The sequence below is a fragment of the Chinchilla lanigera genome, unplaced genomic scaffold, assembly GCF_000276665.1.
Source record: "Chinchilla lanigera isolate Chin_1 unplaced genomic scaffold, ChiLan1.0 scaffold00072, whole genome shotgun sequence".
In the NCBI taxonomy this organism is placed as follows: domain Eukaryota; kingdom Metazoa; phylum Chordata; class Mammalia; order Rodentia; family Chinchillidae; genus Chinchilla; species Chinchilla lanigera.
The window spans coordinates 612508-627018 of record NW_004955473.1 but is presented as its reverse complement, the minus strand read 5'-3'; positions in this window follow the sequence as shown (position 1 = coordinate 627018).

The following is a 14511-nucleotide window of genomic DNA, read 5'->3' as shown; positions in this document are numbered from 1 at the left end:
TTTGTAACTCCGTACTGTCTGTACTGTTCCTTTGCTATTTTGTAAAATGTTGTCTGTCTGTTAATATTTTCCTCCTTTTATTTTTAAAATTTAAAAAAAAGAAATATGTGTTTCTTTAAAAATTTCTTTCCTTTGTGTCTTGTACTGTCTAACACTTCTGGCACTATGATGAGTATGTGGTGAGAGGCACTTAGACATCCTTGCCTTGTTCTTTCAGAGGGAAAGTATTTAGTGTTTTAGCATTAAGTAAAATGTTAGCTTTAAATTTTTTTGCAGACATTTTCAATCAAGTTGAGGATATTCTGTGTTCTTCGTTGGGTGAAAGTTTACCTTACAGTATATGTGTTATCAAGGGGAGCACTAAAGCTTTTATTCATTTTTTTATTTGTATATGTGTGTATTTAATTTTTTAAAATTAATTTTATTGGTGCACTTATGATATACATAACAATCACATTCATCATAGGGAATTTGTACCTGTACATTATATAACCTGATTCTTCTTTTTCTTCCCATTCCCTTACCCTCCTTTCAACCCTTGTTCCCCTCCTTATTTACAAAAGCTTTGTTTCCATTTTTCCTTCTATTCTCTTTTTTCCTTTTCTCTTCTTTTCCTCCCCCTTCCCCTCATTGTTACTCTTCCCATTTGAACATTTTCTTTCTACTTGCCAATATCAATCATCTGTTTTCATCCTTATTTGTACTTTCACTTTCTCACATAAGAGAAACAATGCAAAATTTTAACATATGTGTCTGATTTATTTCACTTAAAAGTACGGTCTCAAGATGCACCCATTTACCTAAAAATGTCTCATTTATCTTTCTTTATGGCAGAGTAGTACTCCATTGTATATAAAAAGCAAATTTTCTCTATCCATTCATCCTTTGATGGGCATCAATACTGTTTCTAAGATTTAGCCACTACGAATTGTGCCACTAGAAGCATGGGTGTGCATATATTGCTGTGTTATGATGTTTTTAACTCTTTTGGGAAGATGGAAAAGAGGGGAATAGCTGGATCAAATGGAACCTGTCATGTGAGAGCTTTTATAACAAATGAGTATTCAATTTATTCACAAGCTTTTTTCTGAATCAATTGATATGACAATGAATTTTTTTCTTTAACTTTTTTTGAGATAGGGTCTCACTATGTAGTTCAGACTATGTAGCCTTGGCTGGCCTCAAACTCACAGTGATCCTCCTGCATTAGCCTCCCCATGCTGGAATTACAAGCGTGTGCCACTATACCTGGCTCTTCAGCTATTAACATAGTAGATTACATTGATTTTTTTTGAGTGTTGAAGCATTGATTTTTGAATGTTGAACCAGTCATGCATTTGTGGAGTGAACCTTGGTTTTGGTATGTAATTTTTATACATACTGCTGAATTTAATTTTCTTATATTTAGTAGGAGATTTTTTTTGCCAGGTCAGAGTCTTTTTATGTCAGTTATTGGTCTATAACTTTATTTTGTTTTCTTCCTGTTTTTATACTGCCTTTGCCAATTTTTGTTATCAGAGTAATACTGGCTTCAGCAATTAGTTGGAAAATGTTCTTTGTACTTCTGTCTTCTGGCAAAAAGTGTATAAAATTGGTATCTTTAAATGTTTTGTAGAAGTCTCTGGGGCTTGAAATTTGTTTTATGAGAGTTTTAAAATAACAAATTTGTGTTCTTTAATAGTTATAGAATTATTAACTTCCTGTTTTTCACTCTGGATGAGATTTAGTATTTTGCAGATTTGAGTAAATTTGTCTATTTCATCTGTATTGTTCAATTTCTGTGAATAGAGTTATTCATAGTAATTATTTATCATCCTGTTAATGTTGGCAGTCTCTGTAGGGATGGTTCCCTATTTATTTCTGGTATTAGTAATTTATATCCTTTCTCTTTTCTTCAGCCTATCAAAAGGTTTATCAATTTTATTGGTCAAGCCAGAGAACCAGCTTTTTGATTCATTGCTTTTTCTCTAAAGTTTTTCTCTGTTCAATTTCCTTGATTTCTGTTCTTATTTTTAATATTTCTTTCCTTCTGTGTGTTTTGGGTTCATTTTTTTTTAGGCTCTTAGGGCAAAAGCATGGATTAAGAACTCCCTTCTAAGTATTTATTGTTATAAATTTCCTTATCAGATTTGCCTTTGCTTGATCTCATAATTTTTTTTTATTTTAAAGATAAAAGGAGGGAAACATTAACAGACATACAACATTTTACAACATATCACAAGCACAATACAGACAATACAGAGTTACAAACAAAGTGGTAGGGAATTGACAATGGTGGTTGTATTACATATTGATATCTTCAAAGTGGCTTCTCATGAAAACAGATATAGACATGCAATACTGGTCAACCAAAGACTCATTGACAGTTTCTTTCAGCATAGAAATAGAAGACAGAAGAACAACCATGTTATCTATCCTGTATATACATACATACAAAATTTCTCCTTCGTTCCCTTCTCTTTTCCCACATCCCAGAAGCCCTTTACTCTTCAGTGGTTTCCTATCATTTCACAGTGTCTATCATACCTCCGAGTTTAAATTAACTCTTTCAAGTTTTACACTAGTGACACAATGTGGTGCTTGCACATGTATGTTTGATTTATTTCACTTATGAGTATGGTCTCTAGTTGTGACCATTTAAATATAAAGGCCTCGAGTTTATCTTTCTTTACAGCTGAGTAATATTCCATTATATAAAAGTACCATAATTTTCTCATCCAATCCTCAGTGGATGGACATTTGGGTTGTTTCCACATTTTAGCAATTACAAATTGTGCTGCTATGAACATAGGTGCACATATATCACTGTGATATGATGTTTTTAGATCTTCTGGGAAAATACCCAGCGGGGGGATAGCTGGGTTGAATGGGACCTCTAAACCTAGTTTTCGGAGGAATCTCCAAACTGATTTCCACAGTGGTGTCACCAGTCTGCATTCCCACCAGCAGTGGAGAAGGGTTCCTATTTCTCCACAGCCTCGCCAGCATTTGTTATTGGTTGATTTCTTAATGCTAGCCATTCTTACTGGGGTAAGGTGGAATCTTAGTGTTGTTTTAATTTGCATTTCTCAAATGACTAATGATGTTGAACATTTTCTCATATATTTATTTGCCGTTTGTATCTCCTTGTCTGAGAAATGTGTGTTCATCTCCACTGCCCATTTTTGGATTGGGTCTTTGAATTTGGAGGGGCTGAAATTTTTTAATTCTTTATATGTTCTAGATAGAAGCCCTTTGTCTGAGGGACAATCAGCTAAAATTTTTTCCAAGTTTGTGGGTTTTCTTTTGACTCTGCTGGTGATTTCTTTAGATGTGCAGAAACTTTTCAGTAGGATGAGATCCCAGTTGTTGATTCTTTCAAGTGTTTCACGTGCAATTTGGTTTTTATTCATGAACTCTCTGCCTACCCCTATGTCTTCGAGGTTTTTACCTCATAAATTTTAATACGTTGCATTTTCATCATCATTCAGTTCAGCCTAGTTTTGACATTCTCTGAGACTTCATGTTTTGGTCATTAGATTATTTAGAAATGTGCTATTTAATTGCCAAGTGCTTGGATATTTTCTTTTTGGGTCTCTATTGCTGAATTCTGATATGAAACCACAGGTTAAAGACTGGTATACAGATGTTCTTCATTTAATGGCCGATTCTTATTCCGTGACTAAGTCATTGAAAGAACTGGTCGCTAAGTAAGGGATTGTATATGCCATATATAATATAATATTCAGAACAAAGAAATGTCAAAAGAAATTCCAACGTGATGACTTAGTTTCTATTTGCATAACTCTTACATGCAATACAGTAATGTATAAAGGTATATAAACTGCAGTACTGTATTATACACTACAATCAGTGAAAATTACAGTACTGTATAAACAAGGTGTACTGTACAAAAAAAGACAATGAGGCTCTATGAGCAATATGTACAGAACTATACAAAAAAGAAAAAAGATGAGTCATAAGTTGCAGTGGTGGGCTCTAAGTCCGAACCAGTCTGTAAATAGGTAGGTTGTTAAAGGAGGAATGTCTGTACTATAATTTCAACTAATTTAAATTTTAAGAGCTTTCTTTGTGACTCAGGATACAGTTTATTTTGGTCAATGTCTCATGTGCTTATTGAAAAGAATGTATGTTCTGCTATTGGAGGGCAGAGCATTGGTTTCAGTACGTTAATGGTTTTATTAATTCTCTATGGCTGCTATCAGATATTACCATAGACTTAATGGCTTAAAACAATAGATTTATCATCTTTCATTCTGTAATTCAAAAAGTTTAAATGGGTCTCATTGGGCTAAAAAGAACAAGACTTCATTCCTTTCTGGAGGCCCTAAGGGAAATTCCATTACCTTACTCTTTTTACCTTCTAGGGGGCCATCAATGACCCTTGGCATGTGGTCCTCTCTTTCTAGCTTCAAAACCTGCTGTGGGTTGAGTTCTCTTCATTTTGTATCACTTGATCTCCTCTTCTGCCTCCCTCAGCCACAGTTAAAGACCACTGTGATTATATATAGCCAGCTCCAAGAATCAAGAATCATCTCCCTATTTTGAGGCCTAGGGAAAGCAATCTTAATTTCTTTTATTTTGTTTGTTTGTTTTTTGGTACTGGGACTCGAACTCATGACCTCAGGCTTGCCAGGCAAGCGCTTATGCCGCTGAGCTATATCCCCAGCTCAGCAATCTTAATTTCATTGGTTATTTTTTCCTTTGTAATATAATATATTCACAGGTCTTGGAGACTGAAACATGAATATCTTCGGTGAGTTATTATTCTGTTTACAACAGTGGTGATTTTGGGGGGGATCTTCTGTGTACATCCTGATTTTCTATCAAGTAGTTCTATCAGTTGCTGCAATTGGAAAAGTCCAATTGCAAATGGAAAAGTCCAAAGTCTCCAACTATAACTGTGAATTCTGATAGTTCTGTCAATTTTTGCTTTATGCATTCTGGAGTTCTGTTTTCTGGTATAAAACTTTAAGATCACTGTGTCATCTCAGTGTATTGAACTTTTTGTCATTATGCAATGTCCTTCTTTATCCCTGGTAATATTTGCTCTGCAGTCTACTTTATCTGATTTTAATATATCCACTCTTGTTTTGTTTGATTAATGATTGCATTCCTTTTATTTTCAATTTCTCTGTAGTATAGTTGAAGTGAGTTTTTGTCGAAAGCATACACTTGAGCCATGTTAATGTATTCACTCTGCCAATCTGTCTTTCAATATATGTATTTACATTTAATAAAATATTAATGCACTAGGGCTTAAGTCTTCCATTTTAGTATGTATTTCCTTTTGATTCATTCTTTTTATTGAGGTAAAATTCATACCATGTAAGATCAACCATTTTAAAGTATACAGTTCTCTGGCATTTAGAACATTCACAGTATTATACAAATACACCTCAATGTAGTTCCAAAATACTTTCATCAACAAAGAAACTTGTATCTATTAAGCAATCATTCTCCATTCTCTCCTCTAACCTTGATCCCACCCTATCCCTTGGAAAGCACTAATCTATTTTATATCTTTATGAATTTGGCTATTCTACGTATATCACCTAAATGAAATCACAAAATGTGATCTTTTGTGTTTGGTTCTTTGATTTAGCTTAACGTTTTGAAGGTTCACTCACATTGCAGCCTGTACCATCCCTTTTTCTAACTTAAATTTTTATTTTTTAATGATTGCAAGAAGCATTTATGTAAATGAATACATCTGCAGACCAAATAATTCTTAAAATTATATATGTCAGGTTTAACCAACTTCATAAAAGTACTCTGAGGACAGCAGCATCCACAGATTTTAACTGTGTTACTTCTTTGCCCATTCTTTTTTCTTTTCTTTTCCAAATAAACTGTTTAGGGTTTCTTTCTTTCTTTTTTTTTTTTTTTTTGGTTTTTCTCCAGTACCGGGAATTGAACTCACGATCTTGAGCTTGCCAGGCAGGTGCTGTGCCACTGAGCTAAATCCCCAGCCCCAGTTTAGGATATTATTCAAGATAGAATGTTATTTCCTCATATTCTGCCCACTGCTCTTATAAGCAAGATCTGCTACCTCATGATCAGATCCAGTACTCTCTTAATGTGAACCATCTTATCACTATAAAGGTTATATCTTTTTATATTTTGAGCCTTATATCTTTTTATATTTTCATCTTCATATATCAGATCACCTCACATTAACCTGACGTATTATATCCTGCAAATTTAGAACACCATTTTTGAATAGCATCCAGCCCCTGGACTAGTGTTGCAACAACAAACTTGCTGACTCTTCTGGCTCGAGAGCCTACATTTTCATTTTTATTTGGCAAATACTTGTATATATCTATGGAGTACCATGTGGAGTTTTGAAACATGTATACATATAGAATGCTTATATGAAGGTAATTAATATATATTGGTATATATCCCCTCATATAAGTTATTTTTATAGTGAGAATATTTGAATCTACTTTTCAAAATTATTTTCTTTCTAATTCTTTAATGCCTGTATTATATGCCATTTTCGTAGGAGTACAATCACATTTTAGACAGCATCCTAGAAATAGACATTTGGGTTATTTCCAGTCATTTGTTATTATAAATGTTCTGATAAGAAATAGTCTTTTATGTAGGTCATTTCTCCTTATTTTATGTATAAGAAAAATGAAACTGAAAGAGATTAAGTTGAATAAGGGGAATTCTTGGGAAAGCCCACATCACAAAATTTATCAATTAGTAAGAGACTGAAGTGATCTGGTTGTTATCACCTCACAAAATTCACTGCATACTTTCACTTCTGCCGCCACCCTGACTAGGTCTTGTTATGTTGCTTAGCCTAGTCTCAAACTCCTATGTTCAAGGAAACTCCTGCCTTAGCCTTTTTAGTGGCTGGGACAATAGGAATGAATCACTGTACTGGCTCCAAAATCCACTCTTTAAACATTTCTCCCCATACATATTCATTCCAGCATAGAAGTTATAAACAAGGACCCCAGAGCCACAATGCTAGATTCTACTTTCTGCTCTATTACTTATCAGCTGTGTGACCTTGGACATGTCACAACCTCTTAGCTCTTCATCTATGAAAATGATTTCTACCTCAGGGTGTTTCTGAAAGCACTGAGTGCTTGGAATAGTGCCTGGCACACATTAAGAGCCACATAGGCACTGGCCCTTGTAATAGTGTTATTATCATGCCTGTGGCTTCTGGCTGTGCTTTATAAACTATGACTACCATGCTGTGCAACAAATCACATGCAAAACAAATTGTTCCTCTTGTCTAACTGAAACTTTGTATTCTTTAATCAACATCTCTTCATCTTCCTCTCCACCTGTGGCCCTTGGTAATCTCCTTCTACTCTGTTTTCTTGAGTTTAATGTTTTCAAATTCTGTCTTGGTTACTTTTCTCTCATTGCTGAGACAAAATACCTGACCCCCAAAATGAAGGAAGGAAAGGTTTGTTTAGCTTACAGTTTGTGGAGGTTTCAGTCCATTCTTGGCTGACTCCAAGGCAGAGTGGCACATGGCAGAGGGCAACAGTTCATGGCAGTGGAAGATAGCAAAAGCAACAACATCAAAAGGGAGGAGTGGCAGCAAGCAGCCTCTTTCTCTCCCTTACATATGCAAACTATCAGCCCCAGGGTGGGTGTAGCACTCACACCCACCATCCCAGCATTGGATCACGGATCAATCATATACTCTAAAAGCCCACCCCATGACTGTATGAGGCTTTGGGGGGACATCCAGACACAAACCATAACAGATTCTACATATAAATGACATCATATAGTATTTGTTATTCAGTCCCTGGTATATTTCACCTAACAAAATTCCCTTATGTTCACCCATGTTGTTGCAAAAAATAGAATTTGATTATTTTTTATGGCTAAATACTATTCTATCCTGTATATATTTCATATTTTCTTTGTCCATTCATCTGTTGATAGATACTTAGTTGATCTATACCTTGGCTATTGTGAATAATACTGCAGTAAATAGTGGTGTGCAGACATCTTTTCAACATATGGATTTCAATTTTTTATATATACCCAGAAGTGGGACTCCTGGATTACATGGTATTTCTGCTCTTAGTTTATTGAGAAATTTCCATGCTGTTCTCCATAATGGTTATGCCAATTTATATGCCCATGTATCCTTCCCAATGCTTAATCCTTCTTCACAACCTTGTCAGTTTCATTCAGTTTTGATGACTATAGTTTTGTAATTTGTTTTCAAAGTCAGGTAATATGATGCCTCTAACTTTGTTCTTTTTACCCAAGGTTGCTTTGGTTATTTGCAGTATTTTGTGGTTTCATACAAATTTCACAATTTTTTTATTTCTGTGAAGAAATGTCTTTTGGATTTGGATAGGGGTTGCATTGAATCAGTAGATCACTTTGGGTAATATAGAGTTTCTAACAAAAGTAATTCTTCTACTCCATAAACATAAGGGATCTGTCCATTCATTTGTATGATCTTCAATTTCTTTCATCAGTATTTTATACCTTTCAGCATCCAGGTTTTCCAGCTCCTTCGTAAAATTTATTCCTAAGTATTTTTGTAGCTATTATAAATAAGATTTTAAACTTTTTATTTTTCAAATATTTCCTTATTAGTTTATAGAAATATTACTCGTTTTTGTACATTGCTTTTGTGTCCTGAAGCTTTACTGAATGCATTAAACAGACCAAATAGTTCTATCTTTTGGAGTATTTATGGCTTTCTATATATAATACTATGTCATCTGCAAACAGGGAGAATTTCATATCTTCATTTGTAATTTGCATTCTCTTTCTTTCTGGCCTAATTGCTATAGCTAGGACTTCAAGTACTGTAGGAAATATAATGGTCAATGTGGAAATCATTGTCATTTTCCTGATCTTAAAGGAAAAGCTTTCAACATTTTCCCATTCAACATTAAATTAGCTGTTGTCTTGTCATATGTGGTCCTTATTGTGTTAAAAAAATCATCAGCTCTATGCCTAATTTGTTGACAGCTTTTATTTTGAAAAGATGCTGAGATTTTTCAGATGCTTTTTCTGCATCAACTGAGATGATCATATGGTCTATGTCCTGTTAATGTGGTGTATGGCATTTATTGATTTTCACATGTCAAACTATCTTTGTGTGGAGGGATAATCCCATGTGATTGTAGTATGTGATCCTGTAATGTGCTACTGAATTTGTTAGTATTTTATTGGGGACTTTTGCATTTATGTTCATCGATGATATTGACCTATAATTTATATGTTTATATATAAATGTATACAAATTGAATTACATATAGATTCTTTTATAACACATATTATTTGTAGAGACTCTTATTTTGTATCATAATCAAGTTGTTTTTTAACTTGGGAAAATACCATATATTATCAACCACCTATAATCTTTATTATAATTCTTGCTTTGCACTTAAGTACAACTTCATTGTACACATTGAAGAAATCAAACCTTAGAGAATTATTTATGTTGCTTAGTAAAGCTACACAGTAGTAAGTGTCAGGTCCAGGTACATGGAAATCATTAATGTTATCTATCTCTAGTGTCTTTGTTTACTCTTCCAGCTCCTTTATGTTCTTGTGCTATAGGACACAGGTTTTCTCCAGTGAGAAAAAAAAAAGGAGGCACAGTGAAAATCAAGGAATTATTCCTGGGCTGATGCAGAACAGCAGTGTCTTGGTTACTTTTCTCTCATTGCTGAGATAAAATATCTGAGGCCAAAATGAAGGAAGGAAAGGTTTACTTAGCTTACAGTTTGTGGAGGTTTCAGTCCATACTCGGCTAGCTTCGAGGCAGAGTAGCACATGGCAGGGGGCAAATGCCCATGGTGCAAAGTAACAAGAGTAAAAAGTGGTGGAGGGGGAGCAACAAGCCTCTTTCCCTCCCTTGTACTGTAAGCAGGCTGCCCCCACCCAGAGGGCCTGTAGCACTCACATGATCTCCACACCCTCCTCTTGCGCAGGCTCAGGATGATACAAAGTAGGACCCGCCCTGCTCAATCAATCATTTAACCTTCTAAACTTCTCACACTGACACAATGGACAACATCCCAGAGCAGGAAGGGCATGTCCATTTTACCCCAGGAGGTAGAACTGCTGAGTCACTTAGCCAAACCTCTAGACTCCCCAAGTTGATATAATGTATCAACTATAACAAGCAGCTATCCTGCCCCCTGACCACATACGTCCACCCAGCCACGTTTGCCCATCAACTCTTACCCGGCTCTGTTTTGCTTCCTCTTGGTATGGGGCAACAGAAGCAAGAACTGACCAACTAGAGTGTGGATAAATCAAATGCCTGGGGAGAGAATACAAGCTGAGAGAGACAGAAGGCCCAAGTATAAAGTATGGGCCTAACCAGCAGATTCAGACATTCCAGTGTTCCCCTGTCACAGTAACCAGGTGAGAGACAACCATGGAGAGGGGGATGCGCTGGTTAACCATAAACCTTCTGAGCAGTTTGAAGCTTGGTCCAAGACAGACATGGGCCCTGTCCTCGGTGATAAACCAGGCCTGGCCAGCGTTGATATTAAGTTCAGCAGTCTCCTTGACCACCAGTCCTGTGGCCCACATCCAATAGAGAGATCAGAGGGCTGATTGCCTTTCCCATCTACCAATGTGAGTAAGAATATGCCTTGGTTATCAAACACAGGAGTGAATGGACAAGGGGGCCTCTGGTGTAGCGATGGCACCGCACAATTCATGGGCCTTAACCCTTGGGAGAGAAAGTTGTGACTTGCTGAATTCCAATACTACAGATCCTGGGAAGAAATCAATTATTAAAAAACACAGAGGAGTTGTTTTAGACTCAATCTTTTTATATAGTCTGTAGTATTTCTCTCTTTTTTTCACCAGTAGTTTGGAGATTTTTCTCACTTTTGTCTCTATTATTCTTCCCTTTTTTCTTTTTTCCTTTTCTCATTCTTCTTATCTTTTTTTGTATTTTGCTCTCTTTTTCTGTTTTTCTTTGTTCTTTTCTGTGACTATTTCTTTAATTATTATTTTAAAGAGAGTAGTAAATGAGAAACAAATGAACAAAATTGAACAGTAGTAGCATACCAGTATCACGAACATAAACAAATCAAAGCAAGAACATTTAAAGTGATACAGGGTCTCAAGCAAAATAACACGAATTAACAGTGGTTGTTACATTACATATAGCTTTCCTCAACTATGTTGCTCAGATTACCAGATGTAAGAATGGAAGATTGCTCAAACCATTATGTGACTGTTTTCTAATACTATGAATTTCCTTTCACTACTCTCTTACATCTCAAATCCTTCTCTCTCCCTCATCTCATCTTTCACTGATGAAATTTTCAAATTTTCCTCTTTCTATTCTCTGGTTCCTCACCCCCTCTATCTTTACTAGTGTAACTATAATGGCTTATGTGTTTTAGATAGCTCGCTGGTTCTATGCTCTTATTGAAAATACTGTTCTATTGTTAGTGGAGTTAAAGTAGTTTACTGTAGTAGATATGTATTATAGGTAAATATTTGGTTTGTCTTAGTGTTTATGCTATAATTGTAGATCTCTTTTCTGTGGTTAAGAGTGGTACATTATATGTCCTTGGGTATGTCAATATCCAGTTTGTCTTTCATGCTACATTTATTGCTGATTTTATTACTGTAGCCAAGATAACATAGTTGTTGCTGTTAGACAAAATTATAGTGGAAAACCTTTAACCCCCACAGTCACAAATAGATGGATAAACTTGACAAAAAAAAAGAAGTATTAGAGTTGAACAAAACCTTTGAATAAATGTACTTCATAGATATCTACAGAGTATTTCACTCAACAACAACAGGATATACATGTTTTTCGGCAGCATATGGAACTTTCTCCAAAATAGACCACATACTAGCAGCCAATAAAGCATGCTTAAGTAAATGCAAAAGAGTCAAAGCTATGCCATGCATATTATGAGATCATAGCACAGTAAAACTAGAACTCAATGGCAAAAGAAACCACAGAAATCACGCAAATGAATAGAAATTAGGTAATACTTGAACAATCAAAGTTTATAAAAGAAATCAAGAAAGAAATAAGATAGTTCCAGCCGGGTATGTAGCTCAGTGGCAAAAGCGCTTGTCTGGCAAGCCTGAGGTCATGAGTTCGATTCCCGGTACTAAAAAAAAAAAAAAAAATAGAGAGAGAGAGAGAAAGAAATAAGACAGTTCCTAGAATTAAATTATAGTTCCAGTACAACATAACAGAGTTTATGGGAGATTATCAAAGCAGTCCTTTCCTAAGAGGAAAGTTCATAGCTGAGAATGCCCACATCAAAAAAAAAAAAAAAAAAAAAGCCCCAATAAATAACCTATTGATGTACTTCACTGTCCTAGAAAAAAAAGAACAATCCAAATTCAAAGTGAGCATAAGGAAACAAATTATAAAGATCAGAGTAGAAGTCAATGAGATTGCAACTAAAAAGCAATATAAACAATAAATGAATTGAACAGCTGGTTATTTGAAAGAATAAATAAAAAGACAAACGTTTAGCCAATCTTAGCCCCAAAAAAGGGAAAGAAAAGACTAAGATTTTAAAAACTCTCAGAATAATCCAATGAAATTTAAGCAGTAATAAAAATCCTACCAAGAAAACCCCAGGGCTACATGGATTCACTGCTAAATTCTCCGAGAACTTCAGGTTAGGACTAACACCACTACTCTTCATGTTCTTTAATGAAATTGAAAGGAAAGAAGTACTAGCAAAATCATTCTGTGAAACTAGCCTTACCCTGATTCCAAAACCAGACAAATATCCAGCAAAAAATGCAACTATATACCAATCTCTATAGTGAATATAGATGCAAAAATCCTCACAAGGTGCTAGCAAAGAGAATGCAATGAATCATCAAAAAGATCTTACATCATGATCAAGCAGGCTTCATTCCAGGGATGCAGGGATGGTTCAACATACAGAAATCAATAAAGGTAAAACATCACATAAACAGAAATATGGACAAAAATCAAATGATTGTCTCAATATATGCAGAAAAAGCCTTTGACAAAGTTCCACATTCATTCGTAATAAAATCTCTGAAAAAATAGATAGAAGGGAGCTTATCTCAATGTGATGAAAGCCATTTATGACAGTCCTCCTGATAATATCATATCAAGTGGAAAAAACCCAAAAACTTTCCCTCCAAAATCAAAGATGTCCATATTACTGTTAGCCAAAGCACTCAGACAAGAGGAAGAAATAAAAGGTATATGGATAGGCAAATAAGAGATCAAATTATCAATATTTGTAGATGACATGATCCTCTACATAGAAGATTCAAAAATTCCACCAAAGGACTCCTAGAAGTAATAACCAAATTCAGCAACATAGTAGTATATGACATCAACACACAAAAATGAATAATGTTCCCATACAATAATAATGAACTCAATGAGAAAGAAATTAGGGTAAAATACCATTCACAATTGCATTGAGAAAAATGAAATACTTAAGATTGAACCTAACCAAGGAAGAAAATGACCTCTATAATGAGAACTACACTACTCTGGAAAAGGAATCAAAAAAGACATTAGAAAATTGAAAGATATCCTTTGGTCCTGAATAGACAGGCCCAGTATAGTCAAAATAGGCATACTTTCGACACTGATAATACAGATTACATGCAGTCCTAGTAGAAATACTAACAACATTCCTCATAGAACTAGAGAAAACAATCCTAAAATTTAGATGGAACCAGAAAGGAACATAAAATAATTAAGATGTGTCATGTACCAACTCCCCAGAATATATGTACCAGTAATCGCTATGTATCACAAACATATACTAATAAAAAAGAAGCAGTGCAATCAAAAGGTATGAACCAGAAGAGACTCAGAATAGCAAAAGCAACCCTGGGTAACAAATTAAACTAGAAGGCATCACAATACCTGATTTTAACTTATATTACAAGGCTAGAGTGATAAAAACAGCATGGTACTCACTCAAAAGCAGACACATGGATCAATGGATCAGAATAGAGGACAACCCCAAGCACATTCCGCTATTTGACAAAAGGAAGGAAAAGCTACACCAGAGAAAAGATCACCTCTTTAGTAATAAAAATGGCTATACACATGCACAAGATTGAATCTAGGCCCATATCTCTCAGCATATAGTATTAAACTAAAATCAAAATGGATCAAAGAACTAAATATATTAAAACAGCAACACTTAATTTGACAGAAGATAAAATAGGTCAATGTCATGAAGTTGTAGGCAGAGCCAAGGACTTTCTGAGCAGAAGCCCAGTTACACAAGAAGCACTCCCAATAACTAATCATGAGAAAAAATTGTCAGCTATTCTTCAGTCAGAAGACTAATATTTGGAATACATAAAGAACCCAAAACTAAATCCCCCCAAAAGTTTGATTAATCTTACATGCCTATATTAGTTTGAGTAACCAATTTGAAGATAACAATATGTAATACAACAGCCATTGTTAATTTTCTACACCTTGTGTGAAATTCTGTATCGTTTTTGTTGTTTGTGTTTGTTCTGTTTATGTCTGTGTGTTTGTTA